At 38.6% G+C, this 22,858-nt stretch overlaps 1 long non-coding RNA gene across 1 annotated transcript in view; it reads right to left on the bottom strand.

The window, feature by feature from the left end:
• Positions 1–6,170: 6,170 nt before the first annotated feature.
• LOC112996468 (uncharacterized) overlaps positions 6,171–22,858 on the bottom strand; it is a 33,153-nt gene continuing 16,465 nt past the window's right edge. The window contains exons 2-3 of the long non-coding RNA XR_003262449.2: positions 21,790–22,110; positions 6,171–10,594 (exon numbers count right to left, since the gene is read on the bottom strand). This is a non-coding gene — a long non-coding RNA (uncharacterized LOC112996468). The remainder of the gene's footprint in view (positions 10,595–21,789; positions 22,111–22,858) is intronic.

Genomic DNA, 22,858 nt, shown 5'->3' with positions numbered 1-22,858 from the left:
TTTCGGGAGATGCGAATGCGTTCACCTTCTGCGGGTGCCAGCTGGGCCTTACCCAGACACACACTGGATTGTGTCAACAGATGGTGCAAAAGGGGACAAAAAGGACAGTATTTCAAAACTGAGTATGCAATTTTAAACAGGTGTGGAGGTAAGAAAATGTTAATGAATAAAGGACTCCGCACAGACAGTTACGCGGGGAAGAGCGTCCTCTAAATTCACGGCACAGCGACGGGGTGATGAATTCGCTGTATCCGCATGCTCTCCCAAGCAAGAGGGGAAAACTGTCGCAATCTTCCTGCCCTGCTTATTCCCCCTGGTAGCAGCTGGAGCAGACCAAGTGCTCAGCCACAAGATGAGCCTGCTCCACCTCTTAGCATCCTAGAGGAAGACTAACACTTGTCCCCCTTCCCCAGCCGGGACCGAGAGAGGCGGGAGAGCAGCTCGCCCCCGACCGCAGGACGCCGAGAGCAGAGACCTGCCCCAAGCCCTGGTGCTGGCAGCCAGCTCCGGGCTGTCGCTGCCTGCCTGCCTGGCTTGGGGGCACCAACACCCCCAGGAAAGCAGAGACACGGCACAAAATATCCAAAGCGAGGCGTTCGGAAGAAACGGGAGATGAACAGAATGAAAAAAAGGGACCCTGATTTCTCCCTTTCTACAGCACAAACTGAAAGGAAATGTTCTAATCTCGGATTATGCTGTAACTGTAAATGTATTGGGAACATCTGACCCGAGGTGCCTGGGTAGCAGCATGAAAGGCATTCCCATCGCCGGAGGCACTCAGGGGCCGTACCTCGCCGTAACTATGTGATTGAAGTCTGCTGCCTTTTGTGGGCCTGTCGGCCTCTGCGGTGGGCTGTCACTCACCCTGTGCCAATGAGTTTGGCCATCTGACCTTTAGGGTGGCATAACACCCCCGGTACCGTGAGCCCAGCCACTGGGGAGGGCCGTGTCTTCCTACAAGACACGTCACGGAAAACGCAACGCGAGAGGGCAAAGGAGCAGCCCTGCTCGGCTCCGCGGGTAGAGGCCAACCTGCCTGGCTGCTGCTTGTTTTGTACCCCAAAATGTGTACTGCAGTTCATAAACTAGTGGAAAAATTAAGCCACAAAGTGCTTTACTTTGGAGTCTCCCCTTCCTAAAACTCAGAGGAAATTCCCTCATTTCTCAGCACGCTGCTGTCTGATCAGTCCAAGCTCCTCCTCGGCTGAGAAGGAGAAGTATTCATCTTACACCTATCTTGACTTGATTTTTATATCTCTGTCTGGCTCCTCCATTTATTTCCCATTAGCATGGGTCTCATTACCCGACAGTAATGGAATCACCCCTCAGTACCCCCATCTGAGAATGCAAACAGAGACCAGGAGTGAGGGACGTCAGGCGGCTGAGACAGCCGCAGCCGCCGGTTGCAGGAGGGGGTGGAAATTAAGATGTCCATGACTATGGGATGGGGACTGACTGACTTTGTGCTGCTTTGACAGCTTCAGCTGCTGTCAAAGGGCTGTGCCGCCACTTTGTAAATTTGTTTTCACACTGCTGTATTGTGGGCACCAAACTTATGGATTCCTGAGTCCTTTCTTTGGCCTAACCCAAAGTCATACAGTGCCTACATGGTGTATGCACCGTGTACAAATCCACCTTATAGATATTCATGTATTTTATTTGCAATATGGTGTGCATCTGTTATATCTAAAAGATAAGCTTCCCGCTTTTACCCCTTTCAAATTATTCTTTCTATGGCCGTTTTCAACCAAAACTCAGTATTCCTATTTCACCATCTTCCTTGTTTCATCAGCTCCATTTGACACTATTAACTCTGTTCTTCATCTTGCAGTCTTGCCCTCAATTACCTTGCTTGGTCATTTTCTCCTCCCTCTCTTCTAAATGGGTCAGCCAGAGCATCTTCCTGATCCCTCCTCCAATTTTCCACAGAGGTGTCAGCAGGTTCCCACCTTCGTCCCACTCTCTTTTCCCAGACCCGTGATACTAGTCTCCACCACAAGTGCTTATATTTCAATCATCTTTCTCCCAGCAGCCTGTTGTTTAACATCTCCCTGTAACTCGGTAAAGTAACCTAATTTAACCTACTGAATAGCCTACTGTAATTTGCTTGTCTTCCAAGATGGCTACAAAAATAGTTAGAGGATACAAATATGCTAAGATCTCTGCCCAGCATGCTGATCAATAGTGTCTCAGTTTTTCCTCTCTCACTTACATGTCTCTTTCCTGTCAGATGTGCAAAGTTCTGTGTTTGCACATCACAGTTGGGGCCTTTGTTCCCCATTGTCTTAATTGTGGACTCTCTGTGCTGCAGATATATAAATCATGGGAAATTTAATCAAGCTTATTGCATCCTTCATCTGCCAGCACAGACTGAAAGGAAAGCTGCAGTGAAATAAAGGATATTCCAAATGTGAAGGAGCAGCAATGCTACATTCTGCTCTTGAACATTGTCTCAACATAAAGCATCTCTGGGGCACCTTTTCCTTATACGTTCCCAGGCGCAGTTTGGAACTCAGACTAAGTCGTGCATTTAAAAGTTATATTCAGCATAAGAAGAGACAGGGCCCAGGCTGACCAGCTGCAGGTGGTTTGTTTGCATGACAGAAGGGAACGGAGGAAAGCCGCGCAGACCCTCGCGAGACCCTCCGCGGGACTGCTTGTTCCGGGGGCTGCTAACATTGTCTCTCAGAGACGACAAAACTCGGGGGCAGGACCTGGGGCAGGGGAGCGGAGGTTTGCGTCCCCTTCTTTTCGATGCTGCTCTGGTCCCCGATTCCTCCTCAGCCCTTGCCTCCGCAGTCCTGCCTAGGCGTTGCTCGCCCTGCGCTCCCCATCTCTTTGCTGGCGGAGCGAGGAGCGGAAGAAGCGAGCCATCTTCCTGCCCGTGTTTAAACCAACCTTGAGAAAAGCCGAGCCACGAAACAGCAAGCTGCCCCCTCGATAGCCAGCAGTGTGAGTTAGGGCACAATGAATACTACCGCTGAAGTAAACATTTAAGCAGATATGTGGGGTAACTTGTCAGGTAATTTCTGTTTGCTTAATCAGAGCCTGTAATAGGAGTAAAACAGTAATGTCTCCTTAAATGTCTCCTTATCCACAGGCTATTTCCTAGGAGGAAATCCAGGCTGATAAAGTGAATTGCCTTAGCATGGGGTACAGCTATAGAAATGCCAAAGTAGATCCCCAAATCAGGATGGAAAAAATCTCATCTTTATATGAGAATCTGACTGAATGACAATACACATTTGCTGTCTAAAGGACACTGAATACTAAAGTTTTTCATCACTGTGCATTGGCAGAGCCTGCATGATTAGCACCTATTGAAATCAATTAGTTTAATCACAGTGATATCCTCCAGGTCTGGATGGGTTTGTAAGACAAGCCCCAAAACCTTGTTTCTACTGGGAAAATTACCCTCTACTGACAATGGCTACACCCTAACAGATGCAGATGAATAAGTAAACACATTAAGCTGCCGAGGTAGACTAGGACAAACAGCACTCAGCACTGCTTATGCTTAGTAACCATTCTGCGTTACTCATCAGCCAACGTGTTGGCTGCTATTTAACTTGTTATGTCCTGATTGACACTTTGAGCTAAATAGCGTTCAGCCTTTGTTCCTTTTGCTAGCAAGGTATGAGGTTTTGAGTATCTGTGGTTTTCAAAATTCTATTTAAAAACAAAGATGAAAGTGTTATTATAATACAGCAGAGTATAAAATCAATACTTGAAGATTATTTTGACTTCAAAATGCTCCTGTGAGCATTCTGTGTGGGATGGGACACAGCACAGCTTATAGCCAGCATTAATTAAGGATGAAAGAAGGTATTGTGCAAAAATTGAGAAAAAAAGCAGAATTCAGATCTAAGTCAGACCAGCAGAACTGTCAAATGTGTTAGACTAAATTCACAAGCCCTCATGTGTGATATGCAGGCACAAAACATAAACATTTGTTTAGTTTGTGCTGTTTTGTTATTTGGAGTATAAGGTTTTTGAGGCAGGACTTTTATCTGCATGCTGGAATTTAAATGTCTTATGTCTTGGAAAGGCTGTTTGAAGCAGTTCCAAAAGGACTGTTCTTCATTAGCAAGTGCTGTCTCAACATTTTATAGAAAAGTATTGACTGCATCAAAAAAATTTAAAGAAAATTGTTTGTTTCATTTCTAAAAGGTCAAATTGTTTTGACTTTATTGTTTCAGTTGTCAGATAATATAAAAGTTAATGTTTCAAATATATTATTGCTGGAAAATTAGAGCAACAGAGCCAAAACAGTTTTGATTTCATTGAAATGAAATCTTTGATAACAGTTGTTTTGATGACACCAAGCAATTCCCAATTGTCATTTCTGAGTAAATTTTGAAATTTCCACTTTTTATTTCCATTTGGGAAAAAGAAAAATTTTAAGATTTAAGATTTAATTTTAATTTTTCTCAAGGAATAGAAATGTTGAACTTAGACAAATAGTGATATAATTGTACATGGCAGCCCAGTGGTTTACCTGAAGTGAATGACTATCTGTATAGTTATATGTGATATAATTTCAAACATTAAGCTTGCAGAGCTGCTGGGGCAAGGCACAGGGTGCTTTTCAAGCTGTTCCAAGATAACCGAGTCACGGCTACTGTTTCTCTGTAAAATAAGCAAGTCTAGATATACACTTCTTCCCGCATATGCCAACTGGGACATAGGGGTTAAAAAGACACTCCGGGTACATCTATACTGATAAATGATAGGCCTGAGCACACTCTCTGGCTTTGAAGCTCACTATCACAGTAAGACTATGTCTGTATTCTTAAACTTTCTTACCCACCAAAACAGAGTGCTGTGAGAAACAAGCATCTATATCTGCCCAAGCTTTATCAGATGGCAAGTAAAAGACATCACTTGTTTATACTGTGGTGTAGAGATTACTCTCCATGCACTTTTTCAGAGACCCTGATCATCAAGTTAAGAGCAGGGGGGTAAAATCATGTCCATTCGTCCCCGGTACAAGAGAGTAAGAACCCAGTGGTTACCTGGGGAAGTTTCTTCACGTCATTTTTTTGCCCATACCCTCAGTATGTTTCCTGTTCAGACAGCTTGTAACACTAGCTCTAACAAGCATAGACCAATCCTTTCATCACTTGCTCATCTTCAGTTCCTTAGATTTAGTTCATACCAAGCATCAACATCTGAATAAATGTACCTATCTTATAGTCATGAACTTCTGAAACTCAAGAAGCATCAGCTGCTCTCAATCAAACTATCTAAAACCTCCAGCAACTCCACTGACAACTTCTAATGCAGCTAGATATTGTCTGAATATGAGTGGTCCTACTGTCAGACCAAAGGTCTACCTGGCCCAGGATGCTTGCTCCTGATGGATCCAGGATCTAACAACAGCAGATGCCTGCTGGCATGCTGGGAAGGGTATGAGAATATACAGTGATAGTTTTCCTAGAAGCTCTCTCAGCCTCCAACAATTTGCATTTGGGATCTCCTGTGCTGTAAGTAGTGTGTATTCACTAGACTACAGTGGGATTTTCTTCCATGAATTTGTCTTGTTTTTTCTAGCCTGTGTAAACTCTCAGCATCCATAAGGAACTGCAACAAGGAGTTCTACAGCTTAATACATACTGCGTAAAGAAAAACACCTTTGGTTCATTTTGAACCAGCTACCTTCTAGGTTCATAGATACCTAGATCTTGCTGGAAAGAGGCAAAGAACAATCATTTTCTATTTCTTTTCTCAAAACTAAAGAGTCCTGCTAGTCATTCTTTGTGCAAAGGCGCTTCCATACTTTGGATGTTTCTTATTTCCTTTCACTGAACTTTTTGCAGTTCTATGCTATCCTTTTTGAGACGAGGGGACGGGAACACTGTAGGGATTTACACGGTCTCTTTTGTTCTCTATTTCTTTTCTAATAATTCCTAACATTTGATTTACATTTTTATTGCCACTGAGCATTAAACTGATGCTTTCATAAGAACTATTCATTATAATTCCAAGATCTCATTCCTACATGGTAACATTCAATTCAGAGCCCATCATGCTACATGTAGAGTTAAGACTGCTTTTTTCCAGGGACATCACTTATATTTATCTACATTGAACTGGCAACTAAAATTTGCAGCACATTTAAAAAATGAAGTCCAGCAATAACATAAATAAAAATATCAAAAAATCAAAAATCCACATTCCTGTATTTTATTAAGAAATATTCATTTGATTTTATTTCACTGAAGAATTTCCCACCAATGACACCAGAACAATGTAGAATCGAGAGACCTCTATGCATCACCTGATACCAGTTTCTTTTGAGCAATATCACTACCTCCCATAATACAATCATGAGTCATCATGCTATCTTACAGTCATAATTCCTAGAGACAAGGGGAGTAGAAGAAAATCCCACTTTCCATTAACAAAAATCAAGTACATTTCACAGGTACAAAAGATAAAGTTTTAAAATGTGATACAATTGCATGGCCAAGAAAAACAGTAGACAGGTAAAAAGGATTTAACATTTACTATTTTTGCATCCATTTTAAGCCTATTTCATGATTTTTGAAGCATAGCTTTTAACTGGATAACTGAATTATGATGGCAAACACAAGACCCTTACATATATTTACATTCAATCAGATTTATTTAGCAAGACAATGTGTGATTTATTATAGGAATAACAGCCTAGAATTCATTGGGAATTGTTTCATTTTTTATGAATCTGGTTATGAAACCAAAAATGCTGTCAAATGAATCATATCATCAAGACCATACTAGTTCTTGAAAACATCTTGGTGAGAAAAGACTTATCAAGTCCAGGACAGCACCAAATAGGCCACAAGGATTTAATAACAAGTAGCGTGATTGTTTCTCTGATGTTGGAGATTTCTGCGTAAGACCTGATCGTGATATTATCTCATTACCCAAATGAGCATTCTGCCCCACAGGCTGTTGACTGCTCTGGAAAGCATTACTTACAATCTCTCTTCATGGAGCTCTCTACCATCAAACACAGACAGCCTGATCAGAAGCACTCTGATTTAGAAAACCAAAGCACAAAAAAGACAAGTATTAAGGAAAAATCACCACTTACTTACATAAAAAGTTTATACTATATATATACAGATAGAGATTATACTTGGCCTTTGCAACTCCTTTATTCTCTTCTTTTTAATATAGTCAGATGTGTGAGCAAATATACAGAGATTGGGAATGTAAATACTATGATTTATAGATGCAGTTAGAAATTATTGACTATGCAAAAGCATACATACTTTTAACAATTTTGAGTTCCCCTGTCATTTAAGTACACATAGCTGGCTGGAAAAAAAGCTCAAAAAGAATGGGTGGGTGTTTTAGAAAACTCTTAATCTTCTAGTTCCAATTCCTTGGAAGTATCAATTTTCTTAAACAACATTCCAAAAAATAAATACTTTAAAGTCAGCTCGAGAATAAATATCTCCTCTTCTATCTTGCCAGAAACTGTAAGCACGATAAGCTAATATATATGCACAAATACTTAGACTCATCCACAAAATCTGTTATTTTTGTATTTTCTTTGGCACTATATGATCTACTTTTAAATCATGACAAAGGAAAGCTTTTCTAGGTGATCATTACACTACATGCCATACAATAAATGTAAATCACCTTATTTCCATCCAGCATTCACATACCACATCACAAATGTTGGATAGGATTTTATCCAATACAAACACAGGAATGTGTATTTCAGGTCTTTTATTTCAAGATGATCTAATAAAAGGCAGATTATCTCTTACAACACTGTATTCCTCATTTTCACTTTATAAAAGCAACTCCTCTTTAATCGCTCTGACAATTTAATTATGAAGTGTGAAATTGTCACATTTCCAGGACATGTTATAATCCCTGCTCTGGTACCTTTCTGATTTGCACTTTTAATGGTGCATCACTGGAGAAAGGTAGACATGAAGACCAGTAAACGTAGGCAAAGCGTTCATTGCTTTGCTCTTTGACCCAGTGGTGGGTAATCGTTGAGCTTTATAGCCAGACAGATTAGCTAAGGTAAATACCACCCATCTTTCTCATGCTGTGGGATCTGCCTGCTAGACAACCTGTCATCTGAAAGAAAAGCATCGTGAGACGCACGGCTCGGTGCACTCGGGTAAGGAACAAGGACTACACTGCTGTCCCTTATTGTCGGGCTAGAATCTTGTTTTGGTGAGACTCTTTGTGGGAGAAAAATTTACTGTAACTGCCCCACCCCAAGTATCCTGTCCTGTTTCTTCTATGCCATTTAAACACTAATGTGTGGAGATGTGTTAAATGATTTCTGCAACTACCTTATTTGCCAGAAATATCTTTAGCAAGTCAACCTGAAACTAGGTGTTGTAATATTTTCATTAACTGTTCCATTGTTGGGTGTTTTTTAGATTAGTTTAGTGGGCAAATATGAGAAATTTCTTGATTTTAACTTGCCACAGCTACCTCACTTGTTCTTATGTCACTCCTGTTTTACCCTGCTACCCACTGCTTCTGTGGCCAGCTAATAAAGTACTATCAACATTCAGGCAAAATATAACATGCATTGTTTACAAAACTCTTTTCTGACTAGTCTGTACCTCCTGTTCTGCGCAATTATTACTTTGGCCCTCCCCTAAATTACACTACCATTACTAGTATGCAAAAAGTCATACAAAGTTCTCAGCCATTTCCTGTCGCCATTAGAACAGGTTGCTTTGAGATTTCCAGTCTAGGGAAAATCATAATTGTAACTGAAACGGTCCTATGTATTTTAGTTTTTGTGCTTTCTGACCCTTCCAAAAGCCACCAAGTACACTAAGTATTAGAAACTGAGAAACAGGAGAAGCTTGGATGTGTAAAACCTCAAATACTTGTTTTCACATTAGCTTTTGGCAGAAGCTTCAGTTGCTTCATATTTTGCTTGAATTACTTCAGTATGCAAACATTACAGATGGCCAATGGCCAAAATAAAGCCCAAACTTTATCTGTAAGTCTCAGCCTTATACTGAAGATGCAAAACCATCACTAGCAGGAAAGTTGGAATTATAATGTCTCAGATAGAGATATAACATCCTACAACTCTGTAGATGTAAAAAGGAACGTGGCTATTATGTCCTTAACATGTGGCAGTAAACATGAACAGTGCTGCTAGCTGGTGAGAAATGTGGAATGAGGATTGCCAAGATACTAACATTGCATACTCCTTACATTTCAAGAATCCTAAGGATGGTCACGGAGTGCCATATGTCTAGTGGCACAAAGAAAAGGTCTCGTTGAAAGTATATAACAAACTCGTACAAAAAAAGTATGCTGATCCCCACATTTTAGAAAGAGTCTACATGGAGCCAGGCAGCTTTTTGTCCAAAGCGATACAGGTGCTAGTCTGTTTGAAAAGCAAGGTAGAATACTCTTCTCTTCCTTCAAAGGATACTGAATTTACTTGTAGAGATAAAATTTGTGTTGCTGCGAAGTGAAGGTTTATTGGATTACTTGTTAGCTTAGAATGACTTGGCATATGGCTGTTGGAGTTTTTCACGAGTAAATTCCTTATGTGGCTGTTGGAAGGTTTTATGCAGGATAGGAAACAACGTGAAAACTACTTTGACTGAGATTCCAGATTTGTGAGTGCTTCTTATATTCTTCTGAGTAATACGATATGGAATAGGCAGAAAAGTATTATATTTTTTCTATTAGATGTGCAAGTGTACAATTTTGGATGACATAAAATTTCCTGTGCCTTTTCGGATGAATTAAATGAATTAATCAGTTACTTCCCATGAGACACTGTTACAGAGTTGAAGGGCACAGAAGTATTAAATGCATCAGGCAATAATTACAAACTAAAAGTGTTGTTGCAGAATATGTATCCAGACATGAATTTCTATTTTAAAACTTATCTTGATGCAAGTTATGCCTACCTGCCAACACACAGGATCTTTAAAACTACACAAAATAAATAGAGCACTTACATTTTATCTATTTGGATTTATACACAAGACAAGTGCGACAATCTGGTGCTCTAGGCCCTTTCACCATAAAAAAAAAACAAAACAATTCTTAGAAAAGATGCCCGCAGTTCCTTGTTTCCATATCACATGCTAAAATTTGTACTAATGAAATAAACATACACCAGTTTCAGATTGAGTACACGCTACAGTCCATGACAATAGACAACAACCAAAGTTTTTCCTGGCAATCAACTAACCCAAATTACTTCAGGCTTGGTGAAAGAAATGAAAGCCCCCAAACCATGGAGCTTTTACTAATGAAATTAAAAGTTCTGTGCTTGAACATACTTTACATAGGGAGGGAAAAACAGCTTTTCCAATAAGCTACTAATAATCCAGGGCTATACAAGTCAGAACCAATGGGTAGTCAATGCCAAAATGTAGAAAGAGCTTCTACTAAACAGCAGCTGGGTACGAGGTAGCATCCTGACCAGCAGTGAAGTCAACAGCAATCCTGCTGTGCACCCAGTGATGCCTGGAGCTTACCCCAGTTGTCCAACAGTGTCGATTGTATCAGGAGTGAGGAGGGAGGGAAGGATGTATCAGCACAACAAAATCACTGTAACCTGTGCTTCTTTCCCAGATGTTGATCCCATCTGTACATGGATAAGAGGATAGAGAAGTTACAATCTCAGAGAGCTCTGCATGTATTACCCAAAAGGAAGAAGAAAAATTCTCCAAAACTCATCCGAAAATAAGTTAGCAAGAACAAAATAGCCCTGTGCTCTCACACAGCAACGCCTGGGAGCAATGCTTGCTCTCCTCCCCAGCTGGGCCCGAGACACCCTGCCCCTCCGACAGACGATGACCTGACCTTGGTTATTCCTGCCTTTGCCAGCGCTCATCTTGACTACAGCTACGTGCCAGCCCTGGCCAAGAGGCCTGTAGCACTCTGGGCACCCAGCTCATCGTGAACACTGCAGTTGATGTCCTCCACAAGAGAAGCCATCACGAGCACGACCAGCTGGTTTTAGGATTTCTGCACCAGCTTCCCACCCAATGATGAATGTTCTAAGTCTTGCTCTTAAGGCATTTCATGGCCTGCGACCAAGATCAATACATTTCCAGAGTAAAAACCATGGTCAACAATTACACAATAAAATCTACCACAATAAAATTAAAAGCCACTGTGAGCAAGAGTTTTAAGGCTTTCCTGAGGCCTAGTCCTGAAGACCTACAAAAAATCTGAGAAGTGCTTCACTCCCTTTTATCCCAAATGCAAAGCATGTTTCATTTACATATACATTTGTATATCACAACATATGTTATTGGAAAATGCTCATAAAAAAACCTCATGGTATTACAACATGCACATGTAGAGTGGATGATAGAAAAAAAATATAAGAGAGATGAGCAGTCATACTTTGCCTATCATCCTACAATAAGGTTTTCAGATACTATGGTGGTAAATGTATTTAGAATAGCAAGCATTTGCTCGATTCTATTATTCTACAATTTCTACGGCAGATTTCTTGTCACTTTAAATATTATACACTTGGTTGTAGGAACAAAAATTAGTTTTACTCCATGCTCTAAGTAATTCAGATATACGGCATGCAGCATCTAAAACAGAAGTCTACTATCAGCAAACCTAGAAGTAGATTTTATGACTGTTAAATATGTACATTGCCAAAGATTAGATTTACTGTTCTGCTCATTTTGCATTAGCCATTTATAACATTTGGACTCTAAGCAACATAGGCTTATTTCATGGCTCTTTCATCCTTCCTCAGAAGGATTCTAGATGCCTACATAGGCAAATTCAATGTATAGCTGACAAAAAGTTTTCCAGGATATAGGCACTGCACTTACATAAGTATAATTTTCGACAGATAACACTCTTCTAGGGTCTTTCCACAAAAAACATTGTCACCTAGATCCATTAATTTATGAATTATATGGCAGAGTAGGGATTGTGAATGCGCTTGATTTCTGTTACATATTGATTTTTTTCCCTTGATGCAGTTGTTATCCGAAAAGTAAGTTGGACTAAAAATAGCACATTTTCTTCAATTGACTCTGAGAGGTCTGTCAGAATTTAACTGTTTTATGTTTTGCTTATCAGAAAGTGGGCAGTTGGGACCATCACCATCCAATAACTAAGAATCTGCACAGAAAAAAGTAAAGCAGCAAGGAACAATTCATAGGGTTGCTTCATTCATAGTAGTTACAAAAGTGATGCAAGTGCTATGGAATAAAAACATTTATCTACTCTAAAGAATGACTTATGCAAATGAATGTTTTATAGATAAGAATTAAGATAAAGAACAATTCAGTAAATTTTTAGGCAATATACTGGAAAACTGACTTAACGGGAGCCAAAATTCCCGCAAAGGCTTTTACCTCTAGGTTGTTCATCCTAATCCAATTCAGGTAAACCATCAGTGAGTTACTAATGATAGGTTACATAGAGGTCCATGGGAAGTTAGTCTGAAGGTCAATCTTACTCAGAAAGAGTACTGGCATTTTTGTTCATGGTTTTAAGAAAAGATCAAAGTGATGAGCACAGTGACGGAAGTATTCTTCCTCCCACCTTTTCCTAAATGCTGCTCCCTTCAAGGACTTAAGTATAGGGAAAATTCTACTGCCATCATAAGTCAGTTTTATAGATAATGCCTCAGTGTTTAAAACTGTTATTTATTCTCCCCTCCCTTCTTCTCCCCTTCCCTTCTCTCACTCCTTTTTACAGTAAGAAAAAAATGAACAGCCCTCAAAATTGAGGAGGAAAATTGCTAATAAGCTAAAGAACTGGGGATAAAATTGTGACCTCAAGAGTTTTTGGATTCAAGTAGCAACTGCGAAAACAGAATTTGGCCCAGTGTTTGCAGTATAATATTTAAAGAAATTCAGATAAGCTGTAATTAAGACATCTGTTTATTGCTAACAGGGTGTGGCAATATGCAAGGAACTCATGGTATACTGAAAGGGTGTTTCCTTCTCATTATATTCAATGGTTTCTGTTTCACAATGAAAAAGTGTGAAAAAATGCTGACAATATTTGCAGTCAGGTTTGTCTTGCAAATAATACTGGTCTTCTGTATTAGCGAAAATTAAACTAATATAAACTTCTATATGATGATATATTTTCACTCAGTTCTGGAAGAGCTGAATCCTATTTTTCTTCCACACGTTACCCCAGAGGCATAACTGATGATGTGTAGTTAGATCTTGGTTTCTTGGAGTTTTTGCAACATTTTCAGGCATTACAATTGGCAGTAATGTTCTTGCCACAAGTGTATTTGTCATTGAGAGATGAGATATTAATTTACCATTAGTATAATAATTCTTTTATCTCTTTTAATGCAACTTATGAGAAGAAGAGCAAGGTTTTGTTCAGAATCAACCCCAAATATAACAGTTTGTTTCATAGTGTCGTGTTTTGGCTCTCTGAAGTGGCTTCCTTACATGTTAGTAAATAGGGCAAAGTTTGAGAAAAATAAAAGAGAAGAGAAATAAAAAGGATTTATCATGAAGATAAAACTGTCCGAAGCCCAAAAAGCATGCAATTTTCTTGAAACAGGCACACACATGAAATGCTAGGGATAAATGAGAAAAGCTGCACATCTGAAAACATTTCAGGCAGAAGTTGGGGATTCTAAACACCTCTGAAAATATCCAGTCATCACTATACAAACAGGCCGAATAAAGTTACTAAAGGTATTATTTTATTGGCCTATAGGACAGACTCATTTCTTTTATACAGGTTTTCAGTCCCCAGTCACCTACCTAAAACCGACCTAATTAAATTGTTCCAAAATCCTAATTTGGAGATCAGCCACAGGGTCAGCTTACTACTATTTAATGACTATTGGGCTTCAGCTGAGTACAGTAACAGCCTGTGTGTGCACACTCTTAGACTACAAGCAAACACGAGATAAAATTAATTCATTTAAACCTCTGTGAAATGGAGAGGTTTGATTTAATAAATTTTGCCTTGTATTTGTGATGGGCTTCTGCAACACACATGGATTCTTTACTACTGACATGTGGCAACCCATTAAGCCACTGTAACTCAATTTTATATCTGACTACACAGACAGAAATGAACTGACACAGTTTGAACAAAGTTTCACACTGTCAAGAAGGCTACAGTCTTCCTAAGGCAACAGATACATCTCTAAAAGGGAGAATGCATTTAGCATGTCTCTGCTCTAAGGCTTTATATACACATAAATGTTATACTGCACATTTTAACTATGCAGAGATACTTAAGATGGTACATCTGGTCTTGTGTATGGCAGTTGTGCTGATGCTAGCATAGCCATACTGGCATAGTTACTTCTACATGGAAAAGAGAATACGATGTCATTATTAGGCATCTTTAGCCCTGTGCAATTATATCCGCATTTATATGAGCTGTAGCAGTTGTCAAAATAGTTGGACCAGCACAAAAAAACAGAAACAAAAGAAACCCTGTTTGTTGATTACGCAAAATCATTTTGGAACAATCGGTGATGCTTTTCTGGTGACATGTAATCTAGCTTTCTTAGCCAAAGCCTGATACCTTTATATGTAAGGAAAGCGGAAATGAGAAGCTGTTTTGCTATCAGATAGCAGGCCGAATCATTCTGTTATGAACGCAGGAAAAACATGGAGAAGGTAATACGGAAGAGACAGTTAATAGAAGGGCTTTGTCTAAACTCCAAAATGCACCAATGAGTCACTTCCATAGAGTGGATCATTATGATATGAACTAGTTCTACAAGAAAGTGCTGCCCTAGCATGGGAAACAAGAAATGTCTCTTACTTGATTGCTGAAACTCCAGTTGTTTCATAAATTATATATTGACAGCTTAAGTTTTTGTCTGCACTGAAATGGCCTATGGGTTCTTGCTGTTCTTAAACTAAGTCCAAATACTTGTTTCAATTAGTTGATTAAAGACCTAAAATATCCAATAATTTGTAGAAATTATGGGGAAAAGAAGATTTGCACTGCTTCTCTTTACCTCCAGAATAACATTTACTGTTTGTGTTGTTGAAGACGTGTACATATTTGAAGACCTGTAAGCAGCTGGCATGCCATGTAGGATTTTTAAGGTAGTATGATAATCTATCACATGCCACTCTCCCTAGTGCCAAGGCTAGTTGCTTTTGAAATACACAGATGAAACAGTCACCTAAGCTATGAGCATTTTTCCCATTACCATAATGTAGAAGCCATTAGAATAACGACGACCACTCCAGAAGAGCAATGACAGATTCCTGTGTCATTATACCTCAGCCCTCTGTGGACTATACATCACTTTGTGCTCTGAATTGCAGCAGGTTCAGGTTTCCCAACCACTACGGTGCCACACTGGGTGATGTTCTCTTGAGCTGGCAACTCCGAGCAAGCAGTGTGTTTGAAGGACTGGCCCTTTTCCTGCTGCTCGCCTTCCTTTTCTCTCCAAGGAGCAAAAAAACTTCAGGAGGCAGCAGAGCTGAAAAAAAACCCAGTGCTTTGGGGAGAAGAGAAGAATGAGTAGGGTTTCAGTCGCGAGTGAAGAGAAAGGGGTAGGGTAGTCACCAAAGAGCCCACAGACTACATCGGTGCAGAAGCCTTGCTGCATCCACCATCCCTCTGAAAGAGTATGCTCTCCTTTCCCCTTCCCAGGAGATCCATTAGTGTCTGATGTCGCATTTTAAGTGAGGGAAGACCAGGAGAAATGAATAGGGATCACCAAGGGATCTGAAAATATTCTGTCAGCAGGACAGTGCAAAAGACAGCAGAAACAGAAGCAGAGTCCTGATAAGAAAGGGCCAGACTAGATTCACTATATGCATTTGAGTTGGAGCACTGTGGAGTTTCGATTGGGGGCTGCATAAATAGGAACACCTCTCTGCACATTTACTGACAAGAATTTCCTCTGAAATTCTTCACATCTTCAAAGAAACCAGGAAAAAAACTTCCAATAGCAGTTAAGATCTGTAACACATGAAAACATGGCTTTATTCAATTCACGGTCAGGAACTGTCCTTCAACAGGATTTTATAGTTTAAATGGCAATAGGGCACAACTTTGAGCAAAACACAGGAGTTCGACATATTAGCCGCTTAAAATACATCTTGATAACTTATGTGAAACTATGGAAAAAGAAGAGCAGGGGGAGCAGCCTTTTCACCCAGTCTGGATGGATCATCTAAGTGAATAATTTAGTCTCTGAGATACCTAACTCATGGCCTATTTATTTTAAATTCCAATAAAGGGCTAATTAGTGCTAATTATAGTAGCAGGGATGGTGACGTGACCATTCACACACAAAGAACTTGGCAGAGACCAAACTCCACTTACACATAGGTCAGCAAAAAGAAGAGAGAGTGCTACACTTTGTCACATCTCATTTGGGTTGCCTTCAAAATGCTGAGCTAGAGGCAAAAGATACCACAGTTCATTTCCAATTCCCTGTCTAATCCTCTCACCCTTAATTTATTTTAAAAGTTTAATCAGACGTTCATAAAGCTCAGATATAAATTTTTAAATAAAAAAAAAATTAAGCACCTGCAGGTAAGTTTTTTAAGAACTCATGGCTAGTCAAAGTTTCATTACAAATAGGGAGTTTAGCAGTTCACTTTTCTGCAAATGTTACAGTGATAAAATGTAACTTTCATTCCTTCGCTGCTGCTTCAGGGATGTCTCATTTACAGCAAATAAATAGAAGACTTCTATCACAAAGAAAGCATACTACATTCAGGGTCGATGAAAATCCACACCTTAGTCCCTGGAGCTTCTGGCAGCATAGTAATACTTGTTTTTTCTGCAGAAATTGTCACTAACTGTTAGAACTTTTATACAAACAATTAAAGTACTTGTAGATATTTTTAGTATATAAATTATGTAGCATTTGCAGTATTTGATTGATTTGGGGTTTCCAGTTTACTGTTGGTTCATGAAACTGGAGTTATTAATAGTTCTTGAAAGAAGTCAGCAAGCTTGTGAATACAGACTGCTATAATGTTCTTGGATTTCCAGAAGTCACAGTATTTTGACAAGATCTCTCTCTAAAGGCTCTTAAAGAAACTAAGTTATCATAAGGATGAAAATTCTTTTGTAGATTAATGACTTGCTGAAGTGTAGTAATAAATTTTTTTCACAATGGGAGAGAAGTGATCAAGAATCTGTATTTGAATTTATTCTCTTCAGTGTGATCTGGAAATGATCTGGAAATGATATAAATGATCTGGAAAATGGAACTAATAACAAGACAACAAAATTTGCTGATGATACATTTTGCATATAATGGTCATTACTGCAAAAGGTGTTGCTATACTGAACACAGAACAACAAATAAGCAAACATCATTTGATATCAATAAATGCAAAATAATACATGGAAAAATAATTATAATTGCACATACGTAGTGATAAATTCTAAATAAATTAGCTATTATCACTCAAGGAAAAATCTTGGAGTCATTGTTGAGACCTGTCTGAAAACATCAGTCCAGTGCTCACTGGCAGAAAATATTTGCAAAAAAAAAAAAAAAAAGAAAAAAAAAAAAGAAAAGTTAAAAACCATTACACAAGGAAGAAAAAGCAAAAGGCAAAATTTTACATCACTGTATAAAACCCAGAATGCATCTGCATCTGAAATACTGCATGTAGTTCTGATTCATCCATGTCCAAGTTTTTATTAGAAGTAGGAAAAGTCTGTGCTGGACATCAAAGATGAATGGCAGTATAACACTATTTCTGTATGAGGATGGATTAAAGTACTTTTTCATCTTGGAAAAGAGACGGCTAAGAGAAAATAATATAAACTATAACTATAACTATATAAAATTGAGAACAGCATAGAGACAGCAAATAAGGAATAATTATTCACTATTTCTCATATCAGAAGAACTAGAAGGCACCAAATAATGAGGTTTAAATCAAATAAAAATAATTGTTACACAAGTCATAACTACATGATATAACTTATTGCTACAAGAATGTTGTGGCTACCAAAAGTATAAGTAGGTTTAATAAATAATTAGAAAAATCTATAGAAGAAAAGTTCAGCAAGGGCTATTAAACGTATAATGCACTTCAATCAACAGTTCAAGTAGTATGTCTGTTGCATACAGCTGGAAACTGGGGAAAGTATCACTCTGTGTTTGCCCAGTTCCTATTCTGATCCCTAAGAAACAATTAAGAGACAATATGCTGCTCTAGACTTGGTCTGGTTTAGTGTGACCATTCTCATGCTATTATTTAGACCAAAAAGCATGAAGTTTCATGATCTAATTATATCTGCTTTCAAGAAACAACTTAGATTTGACTTCTATTTTCAGCACCAGGCAGGAAAACCATTAACTCTTTCTTCGCAATAAATAGGGGCTGACCATTGCTGGGAAAATTACTAACTCCTTCATCCAATAACCACATTTTGTACTGCCACATCAATCCTTTCTAACTTCAGAACAAGCTCCACTCCCTGCTTACTCTTCTTCATCTGATAATGCCTCCAATCACTCGCTCCTCTGGTTCTTCATTGTATTTATTGTATCATACTTCACTGATGCTTGTCCTTAGACCAAGCTTTTGTTTTCTGTTAGACCTCTGACAGTATCTTAAACATAATCTGTAGTTACCTTGCATTGTGTTTAAAAATAATGCATGCAATTCTTTTACATTCTATAGTAACTTTTTATTTTCTGAAATCACTTTCATTCAGATTTGTATCCCCCAAAATTTTAGAGTATCAGAAGGTACAAATCTTTCCCAAATATGTCATATACACGATAATACACTTTCAAAATCATATTCATCACATCATTTGTATGAACAGTTTTATTGATCTAATATTTATAACAATATTTTATGGTTATGAAAATAATGTTTTAATTACAAATCCAGCAGTTAGAAGGGTACCTGGAGCTGCAATTTAGAAATGAAAGAAGTAAGAACACTGTAGAGTGCACAAGTTCTAAGAGATGATCATGCCTTCCTGCTAATGAGAACGCAAGGTGTGCAAAGTCAGCGTAGTCTACTTACCTCCCCCAAGTAAACTTATGTGCAAATTAAACTGGAGAAAAAAATAAGAGTTAAAGATAATGACTAAGCTTTTTAACAGAGCTTATACGCTTCACTTCCACCACATTTTAATGAAATTTGGATGCCTAATTCTACTGGGCTCTTTTAAAAATCCCAGTCTGTATCACCAGATGCATAAATTATAACTGAATGCTTTCTTTTAATGTTTCCTAGTCACACTGTAGATGAACCACATTCTGTATAAATTATAAGATGCATTTACAACAACTGAGTAAAGTGAGAAAGGCCTGGATTATCCAAAAATACAGGGGACGATTTGTAAATATTGTGGTTCCTGACTGGCCTTTACAATGCAGATGTCAAGCGAATAAACATCAGAAGGCTGGTCCTCAAAAGAAACCAAAGCTCCATTTTCAGAAACTTCAGGGCCTTTAAAATATCGGCTTTATAGCCAGTATAGAAACAACAATACAGGAAATGTGTATTTTACTTCTTCGTCCTTTTGTATCAATATCAATGAATCAAAAACTACTCTGCAAAACGTGCGTAGAGATGTATGTCACAAGGCAGAAGCTCTGCAAGCTCTAAAGGATACGAGGAATGTTGTCAGGAAATCTTGTACTGTATCAATCCATAAGAGATGCTGAATCTTCCTCCAAGAACACTAACACTCTAAGGAGTGCATGACTAATTCAGGCTGACCTGGTTCAATTTATTCACTCTCAATAAACAACCTCAAAACCAGAGCTTCTCTGACACTTTAGGAATAAATGCTCCTTTTAACTTCTGTATATCCTGTAGATTTTGGGTAAGAGAGGTTGATTTTTAAAGCTGGACATTGTTATTATAAGGTCAAATACAGCAAGTTAAAAAGGAATGTTATACAGAACACAAGTCTGATGTGTTTTATTCATTTTTTTCAGCAGGTTTATTTCTTGAGAGATTAATTGTGATTATTTAAATCAACAAAGTGTTAGCACACTCTGTTTCTTCATTTTGATAATTAACAGCAAACTTCTCAGATGTTTGCTGAAAATTTTCCTAGTTAGATCTTTTTTTAGCTTGGCTTCCTGAGGAAATGAAGCTTGCGTGCTTTATACTGTCTCCCTGTCATATCTGTTCAACTTCAACTAAATTGAATAGAGTAGACATCTTTAAAACAGCAAGATCTTACAACAGACTAGCGCAACATTTAGCACATCTTGGAGCTCAGCTCCCAAAGCCGTTAATTTTTTTTGGTGCTAGCAGAGGGGAAGGGCAGTCCATTACATTCCTCTGGCAGCAGCTGCCGACCACTCTGAACACACACACTCATAACACAGTGAAGGAGGAACGAAGGGTAGGTGAGGAATCTCCTAGGCACAGGAAGACCAGAAGGTACCATGGTGGAGGGCACTGATGGGTGAGGAACATGAGCGTATTACAGTTCAAGAGATATAAAGCGAGAACAAAGCACTCCTTGTTAGTTCTGCCATTCAAAGAATGATCTAGGTTTATTGTTTTTCTCCCTTCATCTATCTCAACCCATCCAGCTTCTGTGTATAAACCACTCCACAAGCACAAAGAGCTACAAGCAGATATTGTCGCCTTTCAGATGATGAATTTAGTATAAGACAACGATATATGATTAACCATATATACATCATAAGGCAATTTTATATGTGACATAAACCAATGACATGTGATAAGCCATGTGATACATAAGGTAACTTACATAAGCCAATATGTATATATATACATATGCAAGTACCAATTTCACTTGCACATGACAAATAGCAATTGCAAATGTGCCCCTCTGCTGAACCCACACATGACAGAAGAGCACATAATGGCTAACGTAAGACGGAGTTTGCCTTTTCTTCACATGAAGAAAACATGTTCACACGTAAGAAGAAAATATGTTGATGTTGATGAAACAGCAGGTCTCTTTTCACTGTTTAGCAGGATGATAATAGGTGCCTGCTGACAGTCTCAGCTTCCCTTACAGAAAGTAAGATCGTGGTGAAGCAAGCAAGTATTTTTGCACCTGTGCAACAGAGACTAGTATAAGAACAGGGCTACGTGCCAGCATCTTCACAAGGCAAAATGCTGACAAACCAATTTGTCTTTTAGGAGATGATGATATGTAGTCTGCCTTCCAATAACTGCCTGAAATCCCTCCTCCTTATTGTCATTTGTTTAACAGAATCAAAGTAATAAGAAAAACTATTGCATCCTCCCTTTCCTGTATAGTTTAAGAATTGTAATATTAGTAAGGATTATTATTTTCTCTTTGCAGGGGTGTTTTTTTTAAATAAAAAGTGGAGAACACTGCAGAAAGAAATCAGAACTCACAAGCAATTCTGCTGAAAGTGTAGCAAACCCTTTCTTAGCTGTTATACACACAGGCAGTAAATAGACATTTGAGTAGTGTGTACAGCAGCTCTGTAACTCCATCAAGCATCAAGACTGGAATCAGCCATTTTAAAAAAAGAGATGGAATTCTTCATGTACAAGTTGTTGCAGCAAAATTAAGCTTCCAGCATCTTTATAATTCAGTAGAATTTAAAAGCAGAACAGGCAATGTGCTCTATTGTATGTGACATAACACTTTGCCCATTTACCACTATATTCCGCAATGACTTGGGTTATGCAAAACAAATAAATAAATCTTTGAGATATTGACCTAATATGAACACCAAAAAAAAAAGACTGTGATGTCCCCTCTGTCCCAGGCCCTAGGAATGATGGTGAACTGATTATATGAGATATACCCAAATGATCATAATTACAATCTTAGATTTGCCTAGATTTCATAACGAAGAGGAAAGCAAAAAGCCCTCAAAGTCCTTGTTACCTTGATTCAGGGAGAACTTGTCCGATCACCCAGCCAGTTGGAAGATAAGTCACTATCTAAAGCAGGGAATTCCTCTTCACCTCAGAGAACTGGACCACTCTTTCCAAGGCTGGATGACCAGGTATGCTTGTCTGTAATGCTTCAGAGAAAATGAAATCAAAAAATCCAGAATTCAGCTAGGAAATGACTCTCCAGTCTTTTGCAGGCAGCCAGCTGTAGCCCTGAAGCATGAGACTTTATTTTAGTCATTGCCTTAATACAGAGCTGGAAGTGTGAGGAACATGTTGAGGGCAATGAGGGCTTTCTGTTCTCTTCCACAGCCTGTAAAAGAAAGGCGTGATGAAGAATAAATATAAATTCATAGACATACAGCTTGCATTGTAGAAATGACCTCTGCAGCCATCCACACAGATAACTGACACTCACAGATCTTTTCCCAGAGTCAGATTAAAGTGTATCCAATTGGATTAAATTCCTAGCAATGGCAAGCTTACCACCTACCTACCCTGGTAAATTATTCCAATGTATAATCACTCTCACTGCATCTTTTACTTTTAATTTTTCAGGCTTTGATTTCCAGCCATTGGATTTGTTATGTCTTCTTCTGCAAGACCGAAATCTTTACTTGATTTAGTTGTTCTGTTGCTCCTACTACATTTGTAATGCCTTCTTACTGTCTTACATACTACTGGCCACTAGTAATTCCTTATTTTCTTAATGTTCTCTTAGAATATTTATGTTTTATAAATTCAGTGTATTTTCATTGCCAGTTATGTCCCTCTTTCCCTATTTAACTTACTGATAACTTGTTTAATTATCACCTTTGTGCCGTATTTACTAGGGCAGCTTTCCTCTCCAAGGTGACTTGTATGCTCATTAAATTGTAGTCATTAGAATACTCAGCAGGATTTCCTTGAGAAGTCCCATTTTTCCATTAAAACTTCCCCTTTTAGCAGTCAGATATGGAAACAAGTTGCAAATTCCTTTGAAGAACTGGTCGATTTTGTTTCACATAATACTGCTAATGCCAAAATCTGTTTGCACAAAGTAAAGAGTACTGAGGTTCCTG

This window comes from Dromaius novaehollandiae, chromosome 4, assembly GCF_036370855.1.
Source record: "Dromaius novaehollandiae isolate bDroNov1 chromosome 4, bDroNov1.hap1, whole genome shotgun sequence".
NCBI classification, from domain to species: Eukaryota; Metazoa; Chordata; class Aves; order Casuariiformes; family Dromaiidae; genus Dromaius; species Dromaius novaehollandiae.
Note: the sequence above shows the minus strand (reverse complement) of the source record. Positions and strands in the feature narration are given on the sequence as shown.